A 12,531-nucleotide genomic window follows, 5' to 3' on the forward strand; every position below is an offset into this window, starting at 1 on the left:
GCGTTTATTCCGGGAAAGGAACCAACGTTGTCTTCACTGCTGTCCCCTTCGTTGGTGAGCCCCACATTTGGCATGACATGTCCACCGCTTGGAAAAATAACAGGTTCCCTCCTTGCAGATCCTAACAGGCAGGCAGTAGCTGTAGGCCATTGGACAAGCCTGCTTTGCATCCAAAACAATAATTAATAATAAGCAACAATAATAAACTTTGTTATCCGCCATAACAAACCATTCTCTGGGCGGCTCACAGCAGAGGGTTAATACATACAATAAAAACACATTACACATTAAATCATAATAGACAAAATGAGGTGAAAATAAAGTACAAAATACAATACAGAGCAGCATTAGAAAATCATGTTAAAGTTAGTTAAAAATCAGATAAAATCTGAGAAGCCGAATTTAAAAATCTGAATGTAAAAGGCCAGAGTGAACAAAAAGGTCTTTACCTGGCATCTAAAAGAACAAAGTGATGAAGCCAGGTGAACCTCACTGGGGAGGCTGTTCCATAAACGGGGTGCCACCACCAAAAAGGCCCTTTCCCTCGTAGGTAGCCACCGACCTCACCTCGTTTGGCAGGGTCACCCGGAGGAGGGCCTCCAAAGAAGATCTTAAGGTTTGGGTAGGGGCATATGGGGCAAGGAGATCTATCAAGTAAAAAGTATTATTTACTACTACTAATTATTTATTAGTAGTAAATAATAATTAATAAACTTTATTTGTTAGCTGCCCCATAACAAATTGTTCTCTGGGCACCTTACAACACAGAAGATCCCAGGTTCAGTTCTAGGCAGGATCTCTAGGTAGGACTGGGAAGTCCCTGCTTTGAAATCTCAGGCACATAGGAAGCTGCCATATACTGAGTCAGACCATTGTTCTATCTCGCTCAGTATTGTCTACCCAGACTGGCAGCGGCTTCTCCAAGGCAGCAGGCAGGAGTCTCTCTCAGTCGTATCTTGGAGATGCTGCCAGGGAGGGAACTTTTAATCTAGATGCTCTTCTCAGAGTGGCAGCTCCATCCCCTGAGGCATGGAAGATCTTCCAGTGCTCACTTCTAGTCTCCCATTCATATGCAACCAGGGCAGACCCTGCTTAGCTAAGGGGACAAGTCATGCTGGCTACCACAAGACCAGTCAGTGTAGAATGGCCTGGATGGGTCAAGGAGAAGGCAGCTGCATGTGTTCAACCCAACCTGGGGGTAATTGGCTACTGCCGCAGAATGTCTTCTTAGTAACTGTCATGTCTGAATACTGGGGAGTACTTTGGGGCAGGTAGCATAGCATCCAGGGGGCTGTAATGATGAATCTAGTTCCCGCTTTCTGCTTCCATGTATCCCTCTTTCTTCTTCCCAGCAACTGGGGGGCCAGTGACCCCTTGCATGAACCAGTCGTGTTCTCTCCGAGGCCCCTGTGCAGTCCAAGGAAGCCTGTGGGCTGCTGGGGAGGAGGTCAGGCTGAGCAGAAATTGTGGATCAAGACCTATAGAGAGAGACACAGCATTTTGGGAAGTCTTTATTACCACAGGTTTTTTTTGGGAGGGAGGCGATTTCGCGACCCAGAGCCAAGCAGGCCTAGATCTCTGCAAAATAAAGTTATGTGCCATAACAACTCATAATGACCCATTGTTGGGAGTGCAACATCCATCTTATTGCCCTTTAATTGACACGGTATGGACAGTTTGCAATTACGGGACTGATTTGGTTTCCCCCAGGAGCCTTAAGGAGGGAGAGTCCATTCCAAGGGCATCTGTAGTTTGTGGGTTTTACACACACAGACACATACCCACACACCCCTGTTTATTTAATGTTTACTGTTTTTGTCTTCATTCGACATGACTTTTATTGACAATAGTTCTGCTCTGCAGAGGAAGCAGTAAATTTTAATGTCAATATCCCACTTAATTCTGCATTTCAAGATGTTAATTGACATCTCATGCAAGGTTTTATGGGAGATTTTTATAATTGTTATTGGAGTCGGGGCGGCTCGGCCCTGTTCACTACATTTTACCAGATTATTCAGCAAGCCCAGAGAGAAAAGCCTGCACCCTCCAGAGACCCCCTTCCTGTTCCCTAGCTGCATCCGTTTCTTGAGATAAATGACCTCGGGACAGTAGTGCCTATGCTGATAACCTCTGGGCTTGATGACTGCAATGTGATCTATACAGGGCGGCCTTTGTACGTCATCCACTAACTGCAGTTGGTAAAGAATGTGGCAGCCAGGTAGGTCTCTGGGTCATCTTGGATTACTCCCTACCAATATGGTGAAACAGACTGGCTCCAGATTGGCAAAGGAGTAAGACAAGGCTGTATACTTTCTCCATATTTATTCAACTTATATGCTGAACATAAACTGAGAGAAGCTGGATTGGAAGAAGATGACTGTGGTTTTAAAGTTGGAAGAAGCAGCCTCAACTGAATTCGGAATCCCCCCTTTGCCACCAGACTTGTCTAGTTCAAGGAGCAGGCAAGAAGCTTGCAATTAAGAAAGGCTGTGGTTTCCTTTCTGCATTATCATCAAGAGTCACCTCCTGGTCCTCTCTGACCAGTTAGCAGAGAATAGTCCATGCAGATATATGGGGGAAAGTGATACTGTAGAGAGAATTAACCGACCTAGGGTCCTGTCTGCATAAGGAGCTGTTTTGCTTGCTCTTCGTAAAGATTCTTTGGGCAGAGAACACCCAATATTGACATGGGATTTGCTAACAGCCACTAATGTGCTCTTGAGTTAAAACGGGAAAGAAATAAAAATACGTTCCATAGCAAATAGACCAATAAATAAGGATTTGGGATGTAATGTTTGTGTACTGAATTCAGACTAGAGACAGAGAGAAATCCTAGGAAATCTTTTGCAGATGTACAGAGATTCCTCTTTTCGTTTTTTAAAAGAATGTTCTACATAGAAATTATGTGGTGCAGTTGAGAGGTAGGCTGAAATTTCTCTCCAGATCGGTCTGAATCTCGATTTTGTTTAATAAGGTGTTTGCTATCCCGGGCCTTGAGAATTTTCTTCAGATCTAGGAGTCAGCCCAAACATTTAGGATCCAGACAAAATACACTTGACAAAATTATTGCACGCATCATGATAAACACTCATCATCATGATAAACATGATGATAAACATGATACATGATGATAAACACATGATAAACACATGATAAACACTCGAACACTGAGTGTACAGGTGGACCTCATTATCCGCGGGGATTCCGTTTCCGCATATTACCACGGATAACGAAACCGTTATCACTGAAACCGTTATCACTGAAACTGTTATCAATGTTTCAAACACTGAAACAGACCAAATAGAGTGCCATACCATACTCCACGGGTCTCCTGGCGACCAGCAATGCCCCAAATGGTCCCCAAAATTGTGGATTTCTTTAAAAAAAGAAATTGGCTGAAATGAGCCACAAAATGGCTCCCATGGACAAAATGGCAGCCAAAAATGACCTCCATGGTCACTTCCAGCCCTCTAGGAACCACGGACACATGCATTTTAACCCATTTGTATCCATGGATAATGAAACCAGGTGTCAATTAGATACCCGTGAATACGTGAAACTGCTGTGAAAGAATCAGCATATAACGAGGTTCTCCTGTACAGTGTACCCAGGTACAGATATGTATCTGAAACCTCTGCGACAGCGAACACTTGTAAAAAGCAGCGGGCTACGTGGGGAGATGAAAGTTGCAAGCAAAAGGTTGCACCCCCAGCTGCAGACGTTGGGACACAGAGGCCTGTGATGGGTCCACGGGTTCGGACTGGGAACTGTGTCATTGCTTAGCCCCATGAATGGCTAGAAGGATGGAGCTAGAAGCAGTGGCTTCCTGCCTCATGAAGCTGCAGGATCCGGGACTTGCTGTGCCGTCCTGTCCCCACCCAGCACGCCGCTGTCCAGGCAGTGCCGTGGCCTCTGGTGTGTAGCAAGCCCTTGGGCATGACCAGGAGCTCTTCCCAGCAAGCCTCGCAGACCTCGCAACCTGCCTCACAACCTCGCAACCTCAAGACCTCGCAGACCTCGCAACCTGCCACTTGCGTCGTCCCAACGGGGCTGAGTCCTAAAGAGACCAGCCTTGCACAGAGTTTTAGAGGCTCGTAGGCTGGACCAGCCAGGAAACCGACAGGCAGATGCGTCCCCTTTTCCTTCTCCACGGACCCCAGTCTGTCAGGGCCAACTGCCACCAGCCGCAGGGCTACCATTCCAAAGTTCTTCTTGACCAGCGGAGCCCTGTTGAGGCTTGAACTTGGTTCCACCGATCCCGGGCGGCCAGTGGGGAACGCTCGCTCCTTCAGAGGTGCCCGGAGGGCCCAGTGAGGGCCATTCACATGATGGCGTTCACATGATACTTGACACTCTGGCGCGGGGCCTGCTCGTCAGGCAAGCCCCTCACCCACCCCGTCCCAAACAATGGCACCGCTGTCTATTCCAGCTCTGGGGTTGGCCAAGTTGGCCTCTCCAGGGCAAAAGCCTTGGGGGGGAGATGTTTTCGTGCAAGGTTGCCAAGTTTGCGGAGTTCCTGGCAGCAAACTGCCTGTTTCCCTGCTGGCTGCTGGCTGTGGCTGAGTGTCGGAACGAGGCTGGGGTGGAAGGCCACCCGGCCCCATTCCAGGCCTGTGTGTGGAGTGCGTGCTCCTCTGCTGGAGCCTGGAGTGCCACAGGGAGAAAGTCTCCCTGCTTTCGTGGTGCCGTGGAAGAAGGCGTGCAGGCCTGACCAGTCCACAGGCGTTGTACTGCCAAAGCACACAGTCCCTGGAAACCCAAAGGCCCCGGCCCAGCTTCTGCCCATAAAGGACCTGGCTCTAGCCTCCCCCAAGCTCCCTGAGCCTGGAAAGCTATCGCCTCACCCCTGCAAGCATAGAAGATGGGAGGAGAAATGGTCTTGGGGGCAGCAAGCTTGAACTGCCCCCTTTGCTAAGCAGGGTCCATCCTGGTTTGCATTTGGATGGGAGACTACATGTGTGAGCACTGGAAGATATCCCCTCGGGGATGGGGCTGCTCTGGAACATAGGAACATAGGAAGCTGCCATATACCGAGTCAGACCATAGGTCCATCTAGCTCAGTATTGTCTTCACAGACTGGCAGCGGCTTCTCCAAGGTTGCAGGCAGGAGTCTCTCTCAGCCCTATCTTGGAGATGCTGCCAGGGAGGGAACTTGGAACCTAGATGCTCTTCCCATCCCCTGAGGGGAATATCTGACAGTGCTCACATGTAGTCTCCCATTCAGATGCAAGCCAGGGTGGACCCTGCTTAGCGAAGGGGACACGTCATGCATGCTACCACCAGACCCGCAGTCCTCTCCGAGTTGTAGAATGGAGACCAATTCCTCAGCGCTCCCGGACCCAGCTTTTCAAATGAATTGGCAAGCAAACTCAAGAGCGGAAGCATTAGCTGGATGCCAGGAAGGAAGGGCAAAGCCACTGGACATCGCTGGCAGGTACTGTCCGCCTGGCAAAGAGGGCCAGCCGGGTTTCTACTGCCAGAAACAGAAGAAGGAAACCTGAGCAGAGCAGAGCAGAGCTGGCCGTGGCGAGGAGGGGGGTTGCTGCTGCTGCGTGGCAGAGGGACGGAGCTCGGAAGTCCGGGGAGAAAAGCTCCATCAGGTTTTCAAGCTTGCAACAGCAGATGCTGGACCATCTGGGCAGCTGGCTAGCATCTTGGCCATTTTTTAAATGCACCATCTTATTTATGTATTATTTATTTTTCCATGTAAACGGCTTTGAGAACTTTGATTGAAATGTAGTATAAAGATCCATAGTCATATTTATCTTCATAGTGATATGCACTGGAAGATAATTCCTCTTAGGGGATGGGGCTGGTCTGGGCTGAGAGAGACTCCCGCCTGCCACCTTGGAGAAGCCGCTGCCAGTTTCTGAGCCTGACTCAATCCATCTACGTCCGCGGCTTCCTATGTCAGGTTGCTGGCCTACAGTCTTGTCTTGCCCGCGGACTCCTCGGCCTGTCCGTCTTGCTGAAAGAGGCCCGATCCTGGAAGGATCCAGATCTTCCCCCAGCACCTCTCCAATGAGTGACACCTGATTCCTAGAGGGGCACCTAACTTTGCCAGCTGTTATTCCTGAGAATCCCACCCGCTATTCACTCACTAACAAGTTGGTTGTATTTTTCAGTAGTCTAGGCGCCATTGGGGGGAAGGCAAGAAAACCCCTACTGTTGAATGAAAGAGTGCATTTAATGAGCTCCTGCTCCAGCGTCCCCTTCTCCCACCACACCACCCCTGCTTTATTTTCTAATCATTTAAAAGTGTCTCCCCGACCTGGTGCCGTAAACTCTATTTTGATTGTGGCTGCAAGGACCCCTTCGGGCGTCATTCAAATTGCACCGGACCTTTTTCCTCTCCCCCCCCCCCGAACGTTGCTGGTTTCTCTCAAAATAAAGCGGGCCCTGGCTTTTGACAAGCTCTAATGAAAAACAAATTGTTATATTACTTAGAAAAATAATTTGAAGGAAGCCTGAATTAGTTGTCGAGGTGGGAAAGTTTCAGCTACTTGAAAATAGAATTTGGGAGGCGATATTTTTTTGAAAAGTGAAGCCGGCAGGCGCGCTGGAATATACAGCCCTGTTTGTTTCAGAGCACACCTAAGCAGAGACGTGAATCATACCTTTTTAATCACAACGGGGAGCTTGATTAATTGTAAAAGGTCAAAGGAATGGAACCACTGGCGATTCCAGGAGGGAGGAGAGCCTGGTGACTGGCACACTTAAAATGCACGCTAGCAGGGTTTGCAATCAATCAAGAGGGAAGCCAAAAGGAGAGGAGCAACTCGGCATAAACTTAGCAACTTAGAAGTAAAATGTGGCTATTTTTTTGCTTTTCAGGTGGCTCTTCCAGAGCAGAACTTTACAAGTTGGGTTTCTTTGGCTTGTAGTCCACGGATTAGGAACACAGGAATTACAGAGGCAGACCCTTGGTCCATAGCTCAGCATTGTCTACCCAAATTGGCAACTGCTTCTCCCAGGTTGCAGGCAGGAGTCTCTCCCAGCCCAATCTGGAGATGCTGCCAGGAAGGGAAATTTGGAGCCTTCTGCATACAAGCAAGCAGGTGCTCTTCCGAGAGTGGCCCCAACCCGTAAGGGGAATGTTTTACAGTGCTCATGTGTAGTCTCAAACACAAACCAGGGGACAATTCATGTTGGCTGCCACAAGACCAGCTCTCCATTTTGGCTGGGGATGATGGAAGTTGTAGTCCAATAACATTTGGGGACCCAAGGTTGGGAACCTCTGGGGTAGTTGGCTGGATGAGGGTACTCCAGAAGTGTTTGTGCGGACAGGGGCAACACAGGTTATGTTTTTGAGAGAGTTAATTAGGAGTCACTCTTGGAATGTTCATGTGTATACAAAAAGGAGTCCCTTTTTGTATACCCTTGACTAGGCTGGCTAGGAGGGCTCTGCTCTGCTTGCCAACACCTCCTGAAGCCCGTTTGTCGAGTACGCAGGGCGGGGCCTTCTCTGTGTTTGCCCCCAGGCTGTGGAACCTGCTCTCAGATGAAGCACACACAGCTGCCTCACTCCCAGTCTTCTGGAGGAGGTTGAAGATGGCCCTTTGGCCAATGGAGAGCTTTGGGGAGGAGAGCTGGTCTTGTGGTAGCAAGCATGATTTGCCCCCATAGCTAAGCAGGGTCTGCCCAGATTGCATATGAATGGGAGACTTGATGTGTGAGCACTGCAAGAGATTCCCCTCAGGGGATGGAGCCGCTCTGGGAAGAGCAGAAGGAGGTTCCAAGTTCCCTCCCTGGCAGCATCTCCAAGATAGGGCTGAGAGAGATTCCTGCCTGCAACCTTGGAGAAGCTGCTGCCAGTCTGTGAAGACAATACTGAGCTAGATAGACCAATGGTCTGACTCAGTATATGGCAGCTTCCTATGTTCCTAATGTTTATGCCCTCTGTTCTCCTTCTAGTTGACTGTAGTTTTCTTTCTGTTTTCTTCTGAATATATTTTTAATTGCAATTTTATTATTCTGTTTCTTAATTTGTTGTTCACTGCCCTGAGGGCTCAGGATCAAGGGTGGTATATAATAAATCTCAGGATCAAGAGTGGTATAGAAACGTAAATAATAATAAATCAAAGTGAACCGGAGAGCTGGGAGGGGGTGGATTCAGTCGTGGCTCATCCACCAAGCCAGCGGGGTGCCAAAGGAGGCCATTGGTCAGGGAGAGTTGTGCGGTTAACCGTCCAGTCTGCAGGCCGCATGGCTCTTGGGCAGGGCACACAGAACAACCTGAGCTGTGCCCCCTGGATCATTAGGACCACCCACCAGTGGGTGGAGCCTTGCCCGCTTTTAGAGCTTTGCAAATGACCTACAGGGCGTCCTCTGCCTGCCTAGCCTCCCATCCTTGCACGGGTCGTTTGGGACCTCTGACATTTTGCAAAAGCATCTCTGCCTGCTTTGTGAATGTCTAGTTACATGCCTGGACTTTAGCCCTCTTATCAGGTGAACACAAGCTCTGTTAATGTGTAAACGCCTCTTTTCACAATCAGTTGTACTGAGTTGATAAAAATGTGTGCAGGTCTAAATATTAGGGCCCAATTTAATGTGTGCTATTCCAAAGTTATTTTTATTATCTATCTATCTGTCTGTCTATCTATCTATCTATCTATCTATCTATCTATCTATCTATCTATAGAAGTGGTTATACCCAGACTTGTAATGAGGTACTAGCAATTGACTCTCCCCCTCCCACCCCACCGGCATAGATTTATTTTTAATGTTTTGTTTATTAGTATCTGGACATGATTTGGGAAATCAGATGGGACTACTGGAAAAAGGAATTCTCTGCTTCCTCTCGGCTACTTGAAAGAACTTACCCTGTTCTTATGGGAGCTGTTTTTATAGAGGAATCGGCATTTCCAAGTGGGATGGGATCGATTGTGCAAAAGTGGCTTGGCAAATCCAGTGTGCTTTCCCCCCTTTAAAACATGCAATGTGTTGGTTTTTCTTTCTTTCTGGCTTTCTACCTGTGGGGTTCCTTTGTCTGCTGCAAAACCTCTTTGCATTGCATGCTTTAATTAATTAAGTAATTAAAGCAACAGGCTTGGGCCAGGCTGCAGGAGCTGAGAGGAGAGCCAGCACCTCTGCATTTAGTCGCTGGACTCGTCCAGGGTGAGGCGGTCAAAGAGGTACGCGCCAAGGCCATCTTCGTGGGCACGGGTGTGCTGCAGGTTAGCCACATGGTCTCCCAGCTTCTTGATCAACTTCACCTCCTCATCCAGGTAGTGAGTCTCTAGGCAGTCACGCATATTGGGGGCCGACATAGTGCGTCGCAATCTGGTGCCACTCCAGCAGAGTTTGGTTCTCACGCTGCAATTGAAGGGCAGCCAGAATCTTTGCATTGCTGGGGATTCTGGGATAAGAACTAGGGCAGGGATAGGCAAGGTGCAACTCTTCAGATTTTTTTCAAGTGATTACACCCAGGGTTGATGGGAGCGACACGCTTCCTACCCCTGATGTGGGGCAGGCCCTGGGCCCCACCCATGGGGCCTCGCCACCATGCCATGTGAACTGAGAGTGCAACTTAGAACACACCCCAAGACTCTCCTCCGTCACTACATTATGGGGGAAGGAAGCCAGGGTGCTCTCCAAATCACACGCGACAACAACGATAGTTTACTTCGGCTTGGCAGGATCGTCTTGAAACTGTAAATAAAAGGTGTTGCGCAAAGCCACCAGCAGGGGGAGCAGACTTTTCTAGCTGGTGCAAACTTCCCACAATGGGGAAATAGAGCTTCTCTCTCTCTCTCTCTCTCTCTCTCTCTCTCTCTCTCTCTCTCTCTCTCTCTCTCTCTCTCTCTCTCTCTCTCTGCAACATTGTAGGATTGTGACGCAGGCATAAAACCAAAAGAAAGCATCGGAAATGTTGTATGGAAGCACACTTGATAAACAGGTAGTGACACTCTTGTAGCGTGTAATCTGGAAAGCGCCCAGGAGCGGTGGGAGTAGCATCTTCTGGGGAGGTTTGTCTAGCATTTACAACTTTCTCATTGAGGAGCCCCTGACAAAGCTCCCGGTGAGCTCTGGGGATCTCCAGGGCACAGTGGCCAACATCCAGATTAATGCTTGCTAGCTCTGCACCATTGGAAGATTGTATTCCAGACTAGAATCGTCCCCTGCTAACTGAGCAAAGAGGCACCTTTTAAAAGTGGCGATTCTCTTGATTGAACAGGGGGAGAGCAACTGGCCCTATCCAGCCCCAGCACAGCATCCCTCCAGTGGCTGTTGCTGGTGTCTGTCTTATGTTTCTTTCTTAGCTTGTGAGCTCTTTGGGGACAGGGAGCCATCTTATTTATTTATTATTTCTCTGTGTAAACTGCTTTGGGAACTTTTGTTGAAAAGCGCTATATATAATTCTTTGTCGTCGTGGTGCAAACATCCTTGTGTGGGTCTCCTGCCGGAAGCCCTCTTCCTCAGTCCATATCTGTTGCCAGAAGCATTTCTGTAAGAGCACACTGTCAATTTATGCAGCTGTGCAAACTTGCCGCATGGGTGGTGCTGCGTTCTCTCTAACAAGGATTCCCAGATGTTGTTGACTACAGCTCCCAGCATCCCCAGCTGTGATGGCCTTTGGCTGGGGGTTATGGGAGTTGTAGTCAACAATATCTGGGGATTCCTGTTAGAGGAATCTGTTAGAGCTCTGTTGGATGAGTGCAGCTTTCATCTGGACACCCGCCACTTATTTGGAAAACGACTTCTCTGCTTAGTTTTCTAGGACTGGATTGGGTCGCAAGGCAGCTGAGTGCCTTTGCGAAAGCTGATGGGGCATTTATTTTATTTAAATTTTAAAACAGCCAGTTGGTGCCCTCTTTGCCCTGTTTGTGGGGGAACACTGGGGTTGCCAACATTACACACACACACACACACACCCATGCACAGAATGTGATACCAGAGAGAGCATCAAAGGTCTGGTAGTCAAAGCATCACAGGAAAACTGTCTGCCAGGAAACTCCGTTTTCTTCCGGCTGTTCAGAAAAAGTGATACCCCAAAGGAGGACCAGCTTTAGAGGCTGTTGTTCTCTGTAGGGCCCTAAAAATAAATCGGGTGTATAAACACCTCTTCTCTGTAGTCTGACGGGCCCAGGTGAAAACAGTGTCTGTAACGCAGACTTCCTGATCGACTTGCATCTTCTACCGTGCAGGATGTTCAACCTTAGCTTTAAGCTCACTGTGGGACTTCAACTCAGACCAGCATGCGACTCAGCAAAGCACTCGTAGAAACTTCTTTTATTTCTTTATTGAGCAGGTTTTTATACCGCCCCCTATACAAATCTCTGGGCGCTTTACAGATGTAAAAGCACCAAACACTGAAAAAACATTAGATCAGTTAAAGCTGTTTATTTGAGATCATGTTTTCAATTGTTGTCTTGTGCTTTCAACTTGGAGGGGGAACTGAGATTGGTAGATTTTCTATTTGCCTGTTCGTTCATTGATTTATTGGTATGCTGCTTTCTCCTAATACATCGTGCTTAAAGCAGTGCATAATAAAATTACTATGAAAAATACACAATGCAAAATGAATATATAACCACGAGCCTGGATGGCTTTAAGTGGGGCTTAGACAGATTCATGGTGGGCAGGTCTCTCAATGGCTACTAGTCTGGTGGCTATGGGCCATCTCCAGCCTCAGAGACACGATGCTCCTGAATACCAGTTGCAGGGGAGCAACAGCAGGAGAGAGGGCATGCACGGACCTCTTGCCTGGGGGCTCCCCAGAGGCATCTGGTGGGCCGCTGTGTGAAACAGGATGCTGGACTAGATAGGCCTTGGACCTGATCCAGCAGGGCTGTTCTTATGAACTCAAACTAAAAAAAAAACAAAAAACACTTATGGAGCCTGCACAATAAATGAAGCCCAAACTAGCTTGCTTTTTAAAAATTTATTTTATTTATTGTTAAATTTATACCCCGCCTTTCATTAAGAAAATCTCAAGGTGGCTCACAATAGCATTTAAAAACAAGATTAGAGCTCTTTTAGAGAGCTCCTTGCAAATCAAGCCTGCCGGACGCAAGTCGGGGACGGCACTCTTCACGCTCTGTCTCTTGTAAGGCCTGTCTGTGCTTCTGCTCCTCCACCTCCCAACCAGTTGTATAGCACTTGTTGGTACGATGCCAGCACTTTGCCTCGGTCACTTTCCCAGCCGCCTTATAAGGCAGTGCAAGAGAGAAGGCTGCAAAGGGGCATTTGCGGGGACGGATGCTTCCGCAGGGCACGCTGGCACTCGGCAGCTCAAAAGGAACCCGCTCTCGCGTTGAACTCCGTGTTTATCGCAGGAATTACAGCCCTACCTCTGATCCCCACATATGTCCTACACAAGGCTGCAGTAAATTAAAGATGCTGCGGGGAATTGTGCACAGAAACACATCCTCTTCCTTCTTGGCTAACTTCGCAACATCTGGACGCTGCGTCTCGCGGGCCACCGGGTCTTCTGCCCTGGGAGTGTTTCTTCTTTCCCTCCCCTCCCCTCCCCTCTCTGGAGTTCTTCCTCCTCTTGATTGGCTTCTGCTCGCTTTCCGTGTGATCGGG

General features: G+C 48.5%; 1 protein-coding gene across 9 annotated transcripts in view; it reads left to right on the top strand.

Moving 5' to 3' along the window:
* The window catches only part of LMF1 (lipase maturation factor 1), a 317,423-nt gene that overhangs the window by 103,327 nt on the left and 201,565 nt on the right, over positions 1 to 12,531 (top strand). The gene's annotated exons all lie outside the window — the stretch shown is intronic.

This window comes from Hemicordylus capensis, chromosome 13, assembly GCF_027244095.1.
Source record: "Hemicordylus capensis ecotype Gifberg chromosome 13, rHemCap1.1.pri, whole genome shotgun sequence".
Taxonomy (NCBI): domain Eukaryota; kingdom Metazoa; phylum Chordata; class Lepidosauria; order Squamata; family Cordylidae; genus Hemicordylus; species Hemicordylus capensis.